The sequence below is a fragment of the Ptiloglossa arizonensis genome, chromosome 8, assembly GCF_051014685.1.
Source record: "Ptiloglossa arizonensis isolate GNS036 chromosome 8, iyPtiAriz1_principal, whole genome shotgun sequence".
NCBI classification, from domain to species: Eukaryota; Metazoa; Arthropoda; class Insecta; order Hymenoptera; family Colletidae; genus Ptiloglossa; species Ptiloglossa arizonensis.
In genome coordinates, this window is record NC_135055.1 from 7216050 (window position 1) to 7233843 (window position 17794).

Sequence of the window (17794 nt, forward strand, 5' to 3'; positions counted from 1 at the left end):
ATGGCCGGGCACGCGATTAATTTACTCGACGCTACCCGACTTTCCCGGAACTCTTCTTGGATGCAACGTTACAGGATTCGAGGGATTTTTAGCCGATTTTTTTCGATTATTCGCTATCTTGAATTCTATAATTATTATATAATTATATCGTTGTAAGAATAAGAAAAGAATTGTAACTTTCTTTTCTGACAATTTTTCATTTTTCAAAGAGGACAACCTCGAAGAAAGAAACGAATTGCCAGAACCGTTAACGAGTTTACGTGTTTAATGTTCACGTTGATATTGAATTTTTCATAAATTTTTCATCGAATTATTTCAGGCCGATGTACTCGCGATACCTCGTGTTATGGTCTATGGAAAAAGAGCTTTTCGTCCGTTCAAGAGTAATCTCCGCCTGCGAGCATCAAGCAAAGTGCCCGATACGTAAACAGAAGCCGCTGAATTCAGAACATGTTCGTCACCTCGGGTAAAACAGCGCAACGGGGAAAGCTTCTCAATGCTCACCCGAAATATACACGTTGCTCGGTAAAACAGTGGCGCATGCTTTGGCGAATCACGGTCGAATCGATTGGCCGTTCAAGGTCACCAATGTTTTATCCCCACCACTCACTTTCTCAAATTATATTTTTCCAACGTGTCTTTACATTCGTCGGTGTCTGTCGAGTAGTGACCAATAAAACGAAACACCGTAGTTTCGTTTAAAAAATTAAAAACAATCTTGAAAAATTCTCCCTCTCCGAAAGTACGAATAAAATGTGTTCCGTTCAATTCGTATTTTTATCGCACGAGAAAAATCTAAAAATTCGACAAAGATACAATACCGATCGTCTCGCTAAACGATATCGATTCAGTTACGGAGGATCGATAAATCATATTTAAAAACAACCTAAAGCGATACATTGTTTTCCGATCGGTGAACGTAGTCGAATAGAAAATCGATAATCACTTTGGAAAATTACCTTCTCTTTTTTCTGCCAAGCGAACGGAACGAAGCGATCGGTAACGAGGATGCCTCCGGTTCAGTTATCGGGGGAAAAATTCAATCGCTAAACGAGGCGATACATCCCACTTGGCAGCCATGGTATCGTTTAATACATCTTCCGAGGACGTTAAACTCGACCCGTAAATGCCGATCGAATTGTCTAGCGAACCTCTTCCGAGTCGCGATACAGGCGAGTAGATTTATCAGCATCTCTTTACGTTCATTGCCTCCGCTTATCCGACTTACGCTAACGGGGCACTCGAGAGGGTTAGGGTGGGGGGAGCGATAAAAGAAGATCGGAATCTATGAACGCACAAAGGCCCAGCGGGGTCCCTGGGGCCCCGCTCGGGTGTTTTTAGGGGAATGGAGGTATTTAAGTCACGGAGAAATGCTACTTGCAGTAGCTACAAAGTGGGAAGGTAGATGGACGAACGGATAAGATTCTTTACGACCGAGATAGACAGATACAAACAGTTTCACGGCGAGACGGTAACAAGCCGCCTCGTGATCGATGCGAGCGTCCCGCGATGATTTAACTATCCTCGCTGCTGCGTCGGGGAATAAATGTTGAATTACAACGGTTGGTGGTGGTGGTGGGGGGAGACACGATGGCGTGGAGGGGGAAGTTATGCGGACGCTCCTAGAGGAGCACGTTTTTTCTTCTTCCTTTTTTTTTCGTTTCTTTTCTTCTCTTTTCTTTTCTTTTCCTTTCTTTCCCCCGCGGATGTAATGCGCTTTATACACCGAGACGCTGGGTATATTTATTGCAACGCTGATGCACCGGGAGGTTGACGTTAAGTACCCGGTATAAATAATATTAATAAAGTTGTGCATTAGCGAAGCTTGCGTGGCGAAAGGAGTTTCTAGCTCGGGTTCCGGCGGTGGAAACGCTTTGGTTTTCCAGTGAATTACGATCCGAGACGTAATCAAGTACCATTTTTACCATTCCCGCCATTATCGTCATTTTTCCCAATTTCTTTTCTCTTCCCTTTGTTTCTCTTTCGCCGTTATTGCCATTCTTGCCGTTTCCACGCAGGTTCGCAACGCGGTTACCCTGGAAACAAGAGAAACTCGTTTTTATCCAATACCCGGTACGTTTATACGACTTGTATAAATTGCGAATGATAAAGCCGAGTTGTTAATCAGGCCCTCGACGGTCGAGTTTGCTCGGTTCGGAGCAATGTTAACGTAGACGGTGAAAATAAAGGAATGAACCGAAACGAAGTTCGGGATTTAAATCGATTCGGTGCATTTATCATGCGAATTAAACGCTCTCTCAGCTTTTAATTTAATACGGCTCTCTCGTTCGGTTAGGTCTGGTTGTACACGCGCCCGTGTAACCGGAGATTCTTAATTATATGTAAATACTTGGAGTATTTGAATTTATTATAAGTGGGGCAGATGAAGCCCGGTACCACCTATGTTCTCATTACTTTCCTTGTCATACTAGGCTCGATTCTCAATTTCTCAGCTTGAGGTCATACCTCGAGGAACATACCGCGGTACCACGGTCGGATCCTTCCTAGTGTCGCTCGCAATATGCGCGAAACACGAGAAAGCATGTAGCTTCATTACAGAAAGCATTAATGACCTTGAGACAACAAGTTCAAATAAGATCCCCTCGACGTCGGTCCTTGTAATCCTTCCATAGACCCATTTCTCTTGAACACTATCGGATGACACCCACCAACTAGGCTACAGGCCTAGACGATAGTCTAATCGTCTTGTCCCGGCCCAACCCTAATCGTTTCTCCACGCTCAGGTCATTACCTTTAGGATCTTATTAAACTTGTCGAGCTGTAACTTGCATCGCTCGATATCGACCATCTATTAAGAATTTTTATCTTGTACGTGTCAGCCGTTTATGTGTGCGCGATGATTGTTGGGACAAGACTCAGTGTAGTCGTTCTGCACGAGAAAATAAATCGAAAATACGGAGTAACGTAACCGTGCTCGGTTGAACGTTTCAGTCAACTTTCGTAAAGTCTGTGGCTGAGAAGAAATCGTTCGATACTGTCCACATTTTCCCCCACACTACCCAAAATCTACCAAACTTGATCTCTCTTCCTTCTATCCACAAGACAGATTTCGTTGTGTACGTTCTCGTTGATTCTACTTGTCACACGAGACACGTGAGAAGTTGAATCTCCATTTCTCGAACAGCTCGCTTCATCAGTCTACTTTTCATATTATTACCAACTTTCAAATATTTTCAAACTCGTTCAAATCCGTTCTCCCGTAATGGGAAGCCTCGTAGAAAACAAATATTATTCCACGTTCTTTGTTCGTTTTGTCACGTGGAACGGCTGTATCGTCGAACGGAAATCGATAGATCGTTCGAGAAAATTCAACGGACAATCTTCCCTCGTAAGCGCACGTTTAGCTCTGCGCACGGTGTTTATTTGCACTTGATCGAAATGGAATTCATTCGCCTTCGGAAGGGCTGCATTTCATCGATCGATGAAAGAAAATATGGTGTCGTATTTTTCCGAACAATTTCCCGACTGGTCGTCTTCATCGTAAACAGTTATATTTAATTTGAAAGCGCTACCGAAGCGCCGAGCTTTACGACTCATCCCGGTCGTTTGATTGAACGGTTTACGACTGTTCTGGCCTGGGTAACTCGTACCAGCTACGAGTTTCTCCTCCTTCTTTTCTCTTTCTCTCTCTCTCTCTCTCTTGCTCACTCCGCCGTCGCTTCTTTTTTCTCCGTTTGGTTTAATTTTCTCCAGCGGCGGGGACTATTTAGCCGAAGAGGGATCGGTTCGTTATCGCGAAACACCGGCGTTGAGAGCGAAATAATGCATCGTGGGCGCAGATAACCGGTTTTACACGCGTGTCAACGATAGTCAAAGCCCCGCTTTAATCATTCTAATGTGTCCCCCCCCCCCCCCCCCACCGTATACAGTCGACGCCTTTTTTATTTTGGCAATCAGCCGTCCGAAAATTACGATAAGAGGGTAATCGTTCTCCATGGAACTGTCGTTGGGCGGATCTTTGTAAGATCTTATGGTTTTTTGCCGGGGCCAGGATCCATGGGCCACTAACGTGCCCCAAAGTACACGCGACTTCTCGTTTACGTTAATAGGGTGCACGACTCCGAGTCCACTGGGATCCCTTGAACATTTATTACCCCTCTTAAACTCCCCGAAACAAATTAAAGCTCATTTCCTCGGCATGTGTATCGTCCTTTTATTATTATTCGTACGATTTTTATTATTATTATCATTATTATTATTGTTATTATTATTGTTACCGCCATTTATATTGTAACGAGTTTATTAGGCATGTTAGAAGAAAGTGTACACCTCGTAACAGAGTGATCTGCTAGCTAGACAAGGCCAGATACAGTCTAAAGGTATCTTTTGAACTTAACCTCAAAACTGAGCGGCAGTTTAAATGCAATCAAAAGCTCAGCATTAAGTACCTCGTAAAGTATTAACCATCTGCCCCGCAAGACTGTGTACCATTACTTTAAGTCAGAGCAAACTTCGATTAAAGGTTGCTCCGGTGCATTCAAAGTGGTGAAAGTGTCACCGTTTGAAATACATCCCAGCGACGCTATCGCAGGTAGAAGGATCTATGGTTAGGTTTGCAAAAGAATAGCATTTTCGAAGTTTCGCGCGAGGAACACTTTGTCGATTTATGCGCGACGAACGGGCATGGTTTAAGCCACGTCGATCGCGATAAATTTTTATGGTGATCCGATGCGCGTGCTCTATGGTTATATCCGCCTACTTTCGCCCCCATCAACATCCGCCCTCTCGCGATACACGATATTTATTTTCTCGTCTTGGTCCCCACGACGCGTGTCCTTTTTTTCTTCCGATTCGTTGACCAGCCCCCACCACTTTACCCAATTACCCCCACCCCCGTCAGAATTTTGTCGAAAGATCGTGAACGCGTTTCGTCTGTTTTATTCGCGCGATTGTGTCACCGCGTCGAGGAAGTCCGTAACTCATCTGAAAAGTGCGCGGCGCGTGTTCACGGATAAAGTAAATGGTCGGTCGTTCGTGCTGCCAAAGGAATTGCAGGGAGCTGGAGACCCGAGGATAAAATTCCTGTCGTGAATTACGATCGGTTTTAAAATCGTCGTCTCGATAGTTTTAAATTTCGAGTACACGCGTAATATTCTTTCCGATCTCGATTTATTGGAAATGCATTTTTTTCTGAACCTTTGTCCCTCAGGTTGTCACCGAGTCATCCCTGCCCCGGTTATCCGTGTAGCTCACGACCCCCCGCCCCTCATGTGAACAAAATCGAGCGATCACACAGCTGATTCTCACATTATCACCGCTTAGTCCCGAGTCTGTGACAACTTGAGAGGGTATGATGTAATTCGAAGCACTTTGAGTCTAGTTTAGTTATTCCTAGCTCTGTTGTTCGTGTAGATCACGATCCCCCAATGTGTACAAAATCGAGCGATCACACAGCTGATTCTCACATTATCACCGCTTAGTCCCGAGTCTGTGACAACTTGAGAGGGTATGATGTAATTCGAAGCACTTTGAGTCTAGTTTAGTTATTCCTAGCTCTGTTGTTCGTGTAGATCACGATCCCCCAATGTGTACAAAATCGAGCGATCACACAGCTGATTCTCACATTATCACCGCTTAGTCCCGAGTCTGTGACAACTTGAGAGGGTATGATGTAATTCGAAGCACTTTGAGTCTAGTTTAGTTATTCCTAGCTCTGTTGTTCGTGTAGATCACGATCCCCCAATGTGTACAAAATCGAGTGATCACACAGCTGACTCTCACATTATCACCGCTTAGTCCCGAGTCTGTGACAATTTGAGAGGGTATGATGTAGTTCAAAGCACTTTGAGTCTAGTTTAGTTATTCCTAGCTCTGTTGTTCGTGTAGCTCACGATCGCCCAATGTGTACAAAGTCGAGCGATCACACAGCTGACTCTCACGTTATCACCGTTTAGTCCCGAGTCTGTGACAACTTGAGAGGGTATGATGTAATTCGAAGCACTATGAGTTTAGTTTAGTTATTCCCAGCTCTGTTGTTCGTGTAGCTCACGATCCCCCAATGTGTACAAAATTGAGCGATCATACAGCTGACTCTCACATTATCACCGCTTAGTCCCGAGTCTGTGACAACTTGAGAGGGTATGATGTAATTCGAAACACTTCAACTTTAGACTTCCTCGGAAAAATAAGGAACAAAACCGACTGGTTCTGTCTCCTAAAAAATTCACCGTCTAGGTCGAACCACGGTAAAAAAAAAAAAATCACTTTTCCTACGACACATAGCCCCATGTTCCGGCGATTATTGCCTTCAGGGATCGCTGGAAGGATTAACAAAGGAAGGAGCCAAAGGAAGCGGACAAATTACAAGTCAGGAGCGACCGGTGCTCACGGGCAGAGGCACCGATTTATGTCGATGTTAACAGTACGACGGGTGAAGCGTGCATTAGCATAATATGGAGTGCGATCGATTATTTCAATAAACGTAATCTGAACCGGCATTTAGTGGAACTCCCTCGATCAACGTTAATGACAACGATCGTGGACCAGATACGGAATAACGAGCCGCGCTTTGAATTTCCGACGCTCTCCTTTACATATTCATTGACGCGCCCACTTCGCGCCGTTCATTAACGATTTTATTGCTTCCCAACACCCTTCCTCCACCTTTTTCACTTCCGCTCGAGCGTTTGGAAGCTAGAGTGACGCGTGCTCTGGCACGTTTCTTCGCAACGTTTCACCGTAACCCATCTTCGTGTTTATCTCTTAAGCTGCGTACCCATATACACGTATTCGTATTTTCTTCAAGGTCGTAATTCACTACAAAGGCCATTTGACAACTTTTTAGAGAGAATAGAAAAAGAAAGATACGTATATTCGAGCAGAAGAATATCCGTGTCCTTGAAAAGTGCTAAAAAAGTGACCTTGTGGCATCGAAAACGTACTCGGCTATCTGTCTACGACCAGAATGAATTCAAGTGGAAGTTCGTTTTTATTAAAATTCATTTTTCAATGTGTACCGTTCGCGGTTCGATGATGTCCTACTGTAGAATTTTCTTCGAAGGTTAGAAATAACTCGAGTTAAACATTTGATCCAATTCCTGGATTTCTCCTGGAATCGTTAAAGCAGTGCTTCAGTTTATACGAGCGCTCTCTAATTGTTGCAAGTTCGAGATTAAGAGCAATTGGAATACTGGGAAGTGCTACCAGGTCTCGATCCGCCGGTGTAATTCAAGAATCGTGTTCGAACGCGAGATCGTTCTATAAAATCCAATTCATGGAGGCCAAAGATATATCGCGATGAAACTGTTCGGCATGTTCGGCATCTAGCCGGCTTCACGACGACGGTAAATTAACTCGTGCTTTGTAGGGCCCGAGACCGCGGGAAACGCTCTTCTTTTAAAAACGGAAAGAAACGTTTCGCGCGTTCGTTTTCACGCATCCGTGGCCGCGTTTATGGGTTTAAGCGCGGCTACCACCGTAATTGCTAACGAGGATCATCGAGGCCGCGAAGGGCTCGTCGCAGTGGAGCGCAACTTGAACCAAAATCCTCGGGTTCATCCCCCTACTCTCGTTTCTACTTTGGGATCAGGATTTTCTGAAAAAAAAAAAGAAACTGGTCTACATAAATGGACTCGAAGAACTGGGTTGAAATTGACATTTTAAGTTTCCATCCCGTACCAAAGTACAGGATTTGTAACAAGCGATATGCTCTGAACAGACCACGAGACTCTACAAGTACCCTACGCTCTATCTATGACACGTAACAGAGTTATAGAAACATCAAGGAAGATACTGACTTGGCACCACCTTGCTCCATAGTCTCACTTCTTTCAGAGATTACCAGATGGTTCAGATTACCAGATTACCAGATCACCACTCAATAGGCTGTATGCCTAGTGGGTAGTTTCGTGTCACCTATTTTCATCTATACCGCTACTCCTCCATGTTCAAGTCACTTCTTTAGAGATCTTATTGATCTTACAATCTGAAGAGTAGGCGGGTGTATCGAGGAATAGTAAGGCAGAGACCTACAATGTTGGATATGATCCATTTATCTGGGGGTATGAATTTTGTCTTCTAACTGGTGATCACGAGCACATGGAATCTAATGTGCTCATATTTGTGTATTTTGTTTAACTCGTGGCAAAATGTATACACACTTGGCGTACAATGTGTCTAACTCAAAAAGGTTAGAACAAATCGTTAGATCAGTCTTCGATCAAGGTAGTGGTCAACGTGACAATACCTGGGATCATTTTGAATGCAACATTAGTGACTTCACAATGAGACAGAAATGATACCAGCACAAGTCTGAGAGATGACTGGTGGAACGACTTAACCGACCTAAGTCTTTTGGACAACTGCTGATGCCAATAGGTTGACCACGATCGAAGTTAATATTCTCTTTCGGGACTGTACCCGCCGTCTAGCACCTTCGCAGAATCCGGACATGTTTTTGTCCCCCCTTCTATTCCTGGTCCCATCTTCTTTATTCTGACATTCGGTCTCATCTGGTTTCTACTCTGTTAACCTGACCGGCGAATAAAAAAGGTGGAATTTTTCACCTGGACAAGTATAGCAATTACGTTTCCAATTATCCCGACATTATACACTTCTCGATATAATTAGGGTATCGAATTTCCAGATGATTTTAATGGACGACCGGCGAACGTAAGGGATGAAGGAGATGCGTTATTTGACGTGGTACTGTTCTTATCAGATTTATTAAACCTGAACGTTTAAATGTTACGGCCCAAGGCAATTAGGTTCACCAGGTTCTGAAAAGGGTCTGTGTCTCGAAAGGTCAAAGTTCACTTTAATATATAAATAATACATCTAACAAAAAGATTATTATTTTATTCCAAGTACACCCACAGGAGTCACACTTACCCTAGCTTCGATACCGCTCGTGATACGCTCGGTTCGATCTCTCCACTGACAATCAAGATCCTCGACTTCAGAAACGTGCCCTACAGATGCCTATCAACAGCCAGCTAGCTGCCAACAGGCCACTCGGCAGTTCGCGAAAGAAGAAAAAAGAGCAACGAAGGAAGTTCTCGTTTTCTATATTCTTCCTAGTGACTGTACCACCTTCTAGTGCCCTCCTAGGGTCCAGGCACGTTTTTACCTTTTTCTCTCTCTCTCTATCCCTCTCTCTATTTCCCAAGCACTCTTCTCCCCCCTCGGTGCCACTCACCGGCCCTGATTCCTGCTGGCTTGCCGTTACGCTGTTAAACGAGCGAATCGCCAGTAGCTATCGGCGCGAGCGCATCTGGAAAGAATAAAGTACACGTTACGTAGGGTAAGCAAGCAGTCATGCAGCAATGCAAGCCAGGTAACGTAGACTGCATAAGTAATAGAGCAGACGGGCCTCAGCCTCGCTCGGAGACTGCTGTTCCCCCGCAATTCACCTCTTCCGTGGTAATTCGAACCATCATCCCCCGTTCGTTACCATCAACGTACCCCTATCGACCAGGCAATGACATTTCCATGTCGCAGTTAGGCGAACCGAAACTCACCAAACGTTCGAGTTTCAGTCTGAGCCACATTTGCACGTATCGAAACGAACGAGGATGTAAGTACAGGTTGCCCGAGGATCATGGATACTGTGTTTACTCCACTTGAGAGTCTCTCGGGTGAAAATTGTGCAACGTAAGAATTCCTTGCTCTCGGATCCGAGCGTAAAGTAGATACCTCTCGGAATAACTAAAACGGAGTCGAGCCAACGACTGTTTCGATCTTATTGCTCGTAGCAATAAGTTGTTCCGTTTAGAAGAGCATCGATGTCTTCGATAGCCGAGATACCCGAGACGAACGGACGGATATACCCAAATCAATAAAACACACCGAAGAAGTATAACGACTTGGTTGTTGCACAGTCAGCCTCACTTAACTACATCTCTTTAGTTTTTGCTTGCTCCGTCTTGTTCTCTCTTTAAGCTACCGGAGGGTTTCTCCAATGGATGCAAAAGTGAAATCGATACTTGCAAAAATAAACTCCTGCTTCAAATATAAACTAAACACTCTCCGTATAACTGAAGCAGAACCAGACCAGTTACGGTTACCGTCTATTGTTCACAGCGTGTAACCATTCCAATTACAAGTGCATCAATGTCTTCGATAGTTGAAGTAGCTAAAATAGATGGAAGGGCATATCGAATCAATGGAACACGTCGTCAGTGAGGAGATACAATATTACCTCGGTTGTTGCACAGTCAGCCCCACTTAACTACATCTCCTTGGTTCTTGCTACTTTATCTTGTTCTATCCTTGGGCTACCGGGGAGTCTCTCCAGTGGATGCAGACGTGAGGCCAACACTTGCAAAAGTAAAATCATGCTCGTATGTACAAATGTAAAGTAGACGCTTCCCAGATAACTGATACCGAGTCATCTCCATCACGGTTACTGACTATTGCTCGTAACGTCTAATTGTTCCGAATAGAAGAGCTTGTCAAATCAATGAGAGATGCGCTTATCGAGAAGCGATAGTATTGCCTCGAGTATTGCATAATTAGTTCCATTTAACTGTATCTCCCCGGGCTTTGTTTTTTCAATGTCATCCCCTACGTGCTCTAGGAGCTTGGTAAGCCTAAGGTATACAAGTACCCTCCATCCACTCGAAACACATACCTTCCTGTCGAGGTAACACGATACATGGAAATGAGAACATCGAAGCTATGGAAAATGTTAATTAGGAGAGCAGATTGCCCGAGATAAAAGGAACATTTCCTCGCCAAATCTTCGCGAACCCCGAGCCAGTTTCGTGTTAGTTTTGCCCTACGATAGCGTAGTTCGTTCTCCATATCTCGCTAACGGGCGTAACGAAACTTTTGAACGTTAATGTATTTCCTCGATCGACGTCGCGTGTCAGCGCGAATTACCACCGAGTGGAGTGCAAGATATCTCGGGAATCTGCAGGGATCCGAGTTGGGAGACGCTGGTACAAAGTTATTTTCTGCAACCAGCCAATACTTCTACCGGAGAAGGACGCAATAATGGTACCGGCAGCCAGCCGCGGGCAAATTATTTCGTACGGTGGATAAGAATGTGTTTCGAACGAACGACACAACGTCGAATCTGCGGGACAGGAGCACAGCGAAGAAGAAAGCTAAAGAATTCACTTGTAAATAGCAACGGGTAGACGATATTCGAGAATCATCCGGTATAATGATCGCAAGGATCCGTTCCCGATGCAGCCAGTCGAAACGAAAACGATTCCGCGGGCAAACAACCAAAGAACACTTTATTGTTCAATAACGCAACTGAGGTTCTAGATTAGGTTACCCTGACCTGGTTCACTCGGATGCAAAAACGGTCGATGATGTTACATCGTTACCGATACAACTTCTTGTATCGAAACCCGCAGATGTTTCAGACAGATAGAGCCCACGTACAAATACGGTTTCACGGTAAGAGTGTTATTGAAATTACGCGATGAGGTGTTGTTCGATCGCGTGGAAACGCAAGAGAAAATTACAACCTGTTAGTTTCTTGCGAATGCATTTCTTTCGGAAAATGTTTATTTCTTCTGCTCGTCTTTTGTGAGTTGATAGAGATCTGTGTGTACAGGGTGCGTCACAAACACGGTCTCCACAATTTTCAGTCGCTTTCGACAGTCTCGCAAGAAAGTATTTCGAACAAACGTTAATCGGTGTTCAATCGAGATCGCTACTACGTTTAAAAAGTATTCTAGATTGTCACGTGGTTGAGAGTACGATAAACCTGTCCGTTTTGTTTACGATTGAACAGATTTCATTCGATAAAATTCCACGGGACATTCGTGCAGATTGGAATACTAATTACCAAATCACACTTTCCATATCTAATCGAAGACGGTGTTTCGTTGCAAGAAGAACGAATTAGAATTTTCTAGAGTCGGAGGTGACAAATTCAAGGAATTGATCACAACTTCGGGTCGCGAAGGGGCGGGGCGCGAAGGGCGGGTCGCGAAGGGGCGGAGCGAGGAGACTGGGCGCGACGAAGGGACCAAGCGTGCTGGAGTACGCTGTGGTGGGGATAGCCGCGCGGTGACCTTGAGCGGCCACTGCTTTTTGTCCCGAGTCGATTCACGCTTCGAAATACGTAACACGGCGCGCGATATCGAGCTTGTATACGCGCAAGGTCGAGCTCGTGTCGCCCTCCCGTGGTTACCTCGTCGAGTATAATTTCTCAAATCCTGTCCACGCTGCATACCAGCGTCACAAATAACATCGTCGAGCCTCCTGAACGTAAACGGCGATACAATTTTCTCTATGGTTAAGAGACACACGCTCCGGTCACCGAAGGTAGGCGAAACGGAAATCGAGTATCTATTTTCGCTTTATTACATTGTAACGCGCTTCACGGTTACCTCCTAATTGACGCATGGAAACGCGGCCCTATCGGGAACAACAATTTACGCGACAGAAATATAACGAGAGACAGTACAAACGAACCGTATGATTACTATTTAAGAGTTAACGGGCGGAGGGGCGGGGAAGCGGGGGGCCGGATTAACGAACGGTGGCCGTTTTCAATGGGGCCTCGGTGCAATCAGCCACGGTACACCGTGATTACTGTACCGAGATCGCAGATAATCCGTGAAGCAAGCCATAATAATTCCAGCGGGGAGAAAATAATTAAGTGGCAGAGGGGGCGTGTTGCCCCGCGAAACGATTGACGGGTAACGGGGCAACGCCTATATAAATCGTGTACCCGTGTCAAGCTTTTACCCTGAAACGACCGTGAAACGTTAAGTGAGAAAGCTGAAACGTTTCCCGGCTACGATTACGTCCTTCGTTTTATTTTTCACAACGATGTCAGCGTGTCGATTACACGATCCGCGTGATACATTTCGTGTTGCGAAAATTATCCGCTGTCTGTCCAGTTACGGAAGATGGCGCCTTGACTTCACGGTAGATTACCGATCGACGTGAAAGTACGATTGAGGAGGGGGTGGGTAAAGACAAGAGGGGAACACTCGAGCAGCGGAAAGTTTCAACAAACAACTAAGGTACATCGTTCTTATGGAAACACCTTTTATAAAGTACTTTTAATTGACGCGTTTTCTACATTGAAAGACAAAATGGCGATTCGACCTTGGCAACTAATACTTTGTATCTTTCATAGATACAATTTATAAATTCTATAAATATATTTATATTTATAAATTCTATAAATTGTGAGTGAAATGTGGTTCGTCAAGGAGGGTATCTTTGAAAAAGTATCTTTGTTTTTTCAATCGAGGGAAAAGTCAGGAAACATGAAGTACATGAAAGGGATAGGGGAGCATATTGAACAGGGCGTTTGTACCACTTGTTACGATGGTGACGGAGTGAAATGTGGGGGGAAGGGGTGAATTGAGTGGCACAACAAGGTCATCTTTTCCGTTTCGTCGAAGATAGGAAAGCATGGGGTAGAAGTTAAATACAAGTTCGTCTCGTAACCTTGCGTTTTGACGAGTGCAACCAATGCACCTGCTCGGCTGTCATTATCATTTTTTTTAACGATCGTTTCTCGTCGTTCTTGGTATAGGGATAACGGACGAAACGCGGAGATGAATAATTTGTATTTGCGCTATTTTTGTGCATTCTCGGTGTATACTAATTTTAGAAGAACCGAAGCTGTTTTGTTTTGTTTTTTTTTTTTAAGAAATGATACACGATTCACTCTGAATTCAATTTTTCCGAATATCAAGATAAAAGAAATATTTTACGAAATGTTTGTTGCGTAATGGCGACACGTTCGAAGAAAGCACGAAGGGGTATATATTTGTCGAGAAAAAGAGTAAAATGTGTAAGAAAAGAAAATGAAAAATAAATATTGGTATATATATAAAGCAGAAAAGTTGTACTCGAATAATCGTGGTACTGGAACACGCGTTTCTTTTACAAAGCAAAGCAATAATCTAAGACTTTCGACGCGGACAAAATTGGCGCTTGTTACATAATTTTCGGAGCCACGCTAAAAATACTGAAGTATCATAACAAGGCTATTTTCATCCTCGACGAAAGAAAAACAGCGAGAAAAGTAGAAACGTAAGACGAACGGAGTTACAAGAAAAATACTCGCTTTTATTCCACGCTGTATATCTATTGATCGCAGCGCGCTCTATGAAAGACACAAAGTATTAGTTGCCAAGGTCGAATCGCCACTTTCTCTTGCGATGTAGAAAACGCGTCAATTAAAAGTACTTTATAAAAAGTGTTTCCATAAGAACGATGTATCGTAGTCGTTTGTTAAAATTTTCCGCTGCTAGTTAACATTTCGGGTCTGTGTCTACGCCATTGCATTCCAGTTATTGCTCTTTGTCGCTTCTTCTTGTTTCAATGTCTCTCCTTCCCAACATTCGCACAATTCGAATTGGATCGACAATTCCTTGACTTCTCTGCACAGTACTTTTTATTTTATCGAGTCATAATATAAATCAGTTCGGTCGAAATTAATATAGAAGTATGATAAACAGCAGAGCTAGATTTAAAATAAATTACCACCTCGTCGTTACCACACTTGGATTCCTCAACAGTGTGATAAATGATTAATTCCAACAAGAGAAACAGTATTTACAACTGATCTAATTCATCGACTTCTCTGCACGGCACTTTTCACTTTATTGACTCATAATGTAAACTCATTTGGTTGAAATTAATATAGAAGTATGATAAACAGCAGGACTAGATTTAAAATAAATTACCACCTCGTCGTTACCACACTTGGATTCCTCAACAGTGTGATAAATGATTAATTCCAACAAGAGAAACAGTATTTACAACTGATTTAGTTCATCGACTTCTCTGCACGCCACTTTTCACTTTATTGACTCATAATATAAACACATTCGATTAAAATTAATATAGAAGTATGATAAACAGCAGAGCTGGATTTCGATTAAATCATCGTTTCGTCATTATCACACTTGGAGGATCCTTCAACAGTGGAACGAATAATCGATTCTTAAAAGAGCAACAAAATATTGAACAATCGAACAAATTTTTACGCCACGAGTCAACATTTCGATAATAATCATCTGTCGCTCTTATCGAAACATCCTCAGTACCCGTCAATTTTCCCGGGACAGACTGTCGCGCCATCTGGTGTTCCAATCGCGCGACACCTTCGATCCAGCGTGTAAAGAGTGGGGGGTTATGGTACTTCCCTCGAACGGTAGAAATTATTGGTCCCCGTTGCGCAGAGAGCTCGTGCCCTCGCAGGAAGCAGTTACCATGGGACGTTTCGCGTCACGAAGCCCCAGTGACTGCGAATTCCGCGCGTGCCATTAATGTACATACACAATTCGTGCGTGATTCCTGTTTCGTTGTGGATCCAGCGGCAGCCGTAGCTGGCCTTATGGGAAGCATAATTTCGCGGGGCGGGACAATTTTCTAGCGCGCTGGTTAGAATACCGGAACACGCTCCGTATATTCAACGCTCGGCCAGCGTACGCGCACCGCATACAGGCTCCACGTAGACACATACCCCCCGTCCAAGATGGTGGAAATTACTGTTCGCCTCGTAAATCGATGCAACGTGCAATTTACACCGCGAAACGACGCTCCTCGGCGTCATAAAGGACCATTACGGTGTTGCGCGAACCAGCAGATATTAAAGCCGGATCCTTCGGGGCATATCGTCCCGTCGATATCGCCCTTTTAAGAGTACATTCTTGCCGGTATTTCCACTCTTTAGATTATATTTTTCACCGCGACAATTGCTCGCTTCCTGACGGGTCACGGTGTACGATTTTTTTCTTTTTCTTTTTTTTGTTTTTTTTTTGGGCTCTCTCCAAGCACCGAGGATATTTTTAAAATCGAAATTCGCGACATCGCCGGCGGACCGAAGCTAGCCAAAAATCGTTTACCAATATTGTTCGGTTATTATTGGACCGGGGAATCTCGTGTATTTACGACGCGTGCAATGACGAAAAACATACGCGGAAATATTATTATTGCTACATCGATTTACGAGATATATATATATATATATTTCGCGTACGATTTGCATGTTTTCTGGTCGCTCTTATTGCGTCGAACAAGAATTTGTACTATTTGACTTATCCCTGATTTGACTAATCGTTTTGAGAATTGATCGATTAACCGATACGAAGATTCGTGTTTTATTATTTTTCACTCTAGTTTATAAAGATGGGTAAAAATTTGAAAGTATCGCGAGAAATTGTCCAAATGTTTCGATACGGGCCGGTTACAGACGCGTTGCGAGTCTGGACCGAAAGTATTGGCCGCTCAAGGTCACTGCGCGACCACTCCCACCATATTTTTTCATTGGCCCTCCCTCGTCCCTTTGGCCCGCCCACTGCGATCGAGGTAATACGTTATCGATGCTTCTATATTGTCACAATTGCATTGCACCGGATAAAAAAGTTTAGACGATCAACTACGTTCTTTAATTATCAACATTGTAGCAAGAAAACTACGAATCGCGTAGCAACAATCTAGCAAAGATTGTGTCTATAAAAAAATGTTGTCGACTTGAAGTTTCTGTCCTTTTGCGATTATATACGGGGTAAACTGCACGGTAGATTAACTCTAATTACAACTCCAGGGCACGCTAATAACACTAGCAAACGGGAAATATTCTAATTATACCTGCAATCATAAGCGAAACAACTGCAAATCATACCAATTATACTTTCAATCATAAGTCGGATTGGACTATCTATAATAACGACCCCGACTTGTATTAATTATGACTACGATTCTGAGTCACACTAATTACACTTACGATTATGCCTGAAACGACTGTAAAGCTAATTACGCTTACAACCGTACAGCAGAAGAACCGTAATAACTACGTATAGAAAATATCTGAAATTACATTAATCATTCTTACGATTGCAACTTAAATCATAAAACATCGGCTGTAAGATCTCAATCGAAGCTAATGCTAATGCTATACTGTCGTTGAACCGATCGCAGTAACCTAAATTTCAAACGAAACAAAATCATTCACTGATAAAAATCTGACTTAACCTCAAATCCCATAAAATGCCCAATTTAGTTAACAAAAATTGTCACGAGATTACCATAATCTCTAATTCCCACAAAATTTATGAGCCATCGAGTCGACCAGGGACAGTGATTTAACGTCTGGTGATATTACCATAACCTCAAACAACCCTACGAAGTTTGTTCAATAGCTACCTTTGCAATATTGCATGCCACCTGAAAAGGTTAATGTCGTTGCTGTTTGAAAATAAAATAAAAGAACTCGTCGTTGCTTGTCGCTTTATTCATTTTTTATTTATTGCACGTCTACATGAAAACGTACACGCAAGACAACCGAAAGAGGAAATGCACGACTAAAGTGTTGCTGTTAACCTAACCTCAATTTATCATTGCGAGGGACGCGCGATTAAAAATGTCGCCAATCGAAAAGTCCCGAATTTCAAGGACGACGCATTGGGTAAGGAGGGCGGGTAAAGGGTCAAGGGTGGGTAGGGGGGGGCTGCATATCGAATGATGGAAGTACCCCAGGGCATTTTTATGAATAATTCATAACACCGTTCGCTAATCCAACTTCTCGCGGAAAAATATGAAGAGATAATTAAGCGGACGTTAAAGGGTATCGACGGCAAATACCCAATGATTAATCGGAAATTACTTAAGTGATGGTTATTGATGGGAGGCCGAGGGTGCCGTTTACGAGGCGTTTTCGCGTAATTCAGGCACCCGTCATTTCCTTAAAGGGGCACCATAATACGATACCGGTATTACGATCTCGTGCTTGTATCGATTAGACTCACCGGTGCTGCTTTCTGGTCTTTCGTGGCTTCTCGTTCGTGTCGAGCATGCCAGAACGATCACGCTGCTTCCAGTAGATCGAACAACGAATCCTCGC

General features: G+C 43.6%; 1 protein-coding gene across 11 annotated transcripts in view; it reads right to left on the bottom strand.

Annotated features, from left to right (window-relative positions):
* The window catches only part of LOC143150747 (uncharacterized), a 170007-nt gene that overhangs the window by 68346 nt on the left and 83867 nt on the right, over positions 1-17794 (bottom strand). The window contains exon 4 of one of the 11 annotated variants that reach the window (XR_012993166.1): positions 1877-2036. The exons of 9 other annotated variants lie outside the window; for them this stretch is intronic. The gene's annotated coding sequence lies outside the window, so the exon portion shown is untranslated. Of the gene's footprint in view, positions 1-1876; positions 2037-7430; positions 7556-17794 lie in introns of those variants that run through there. One more of the 11 variants, XR_012993167.1, reaches the window with a different exon arrangement.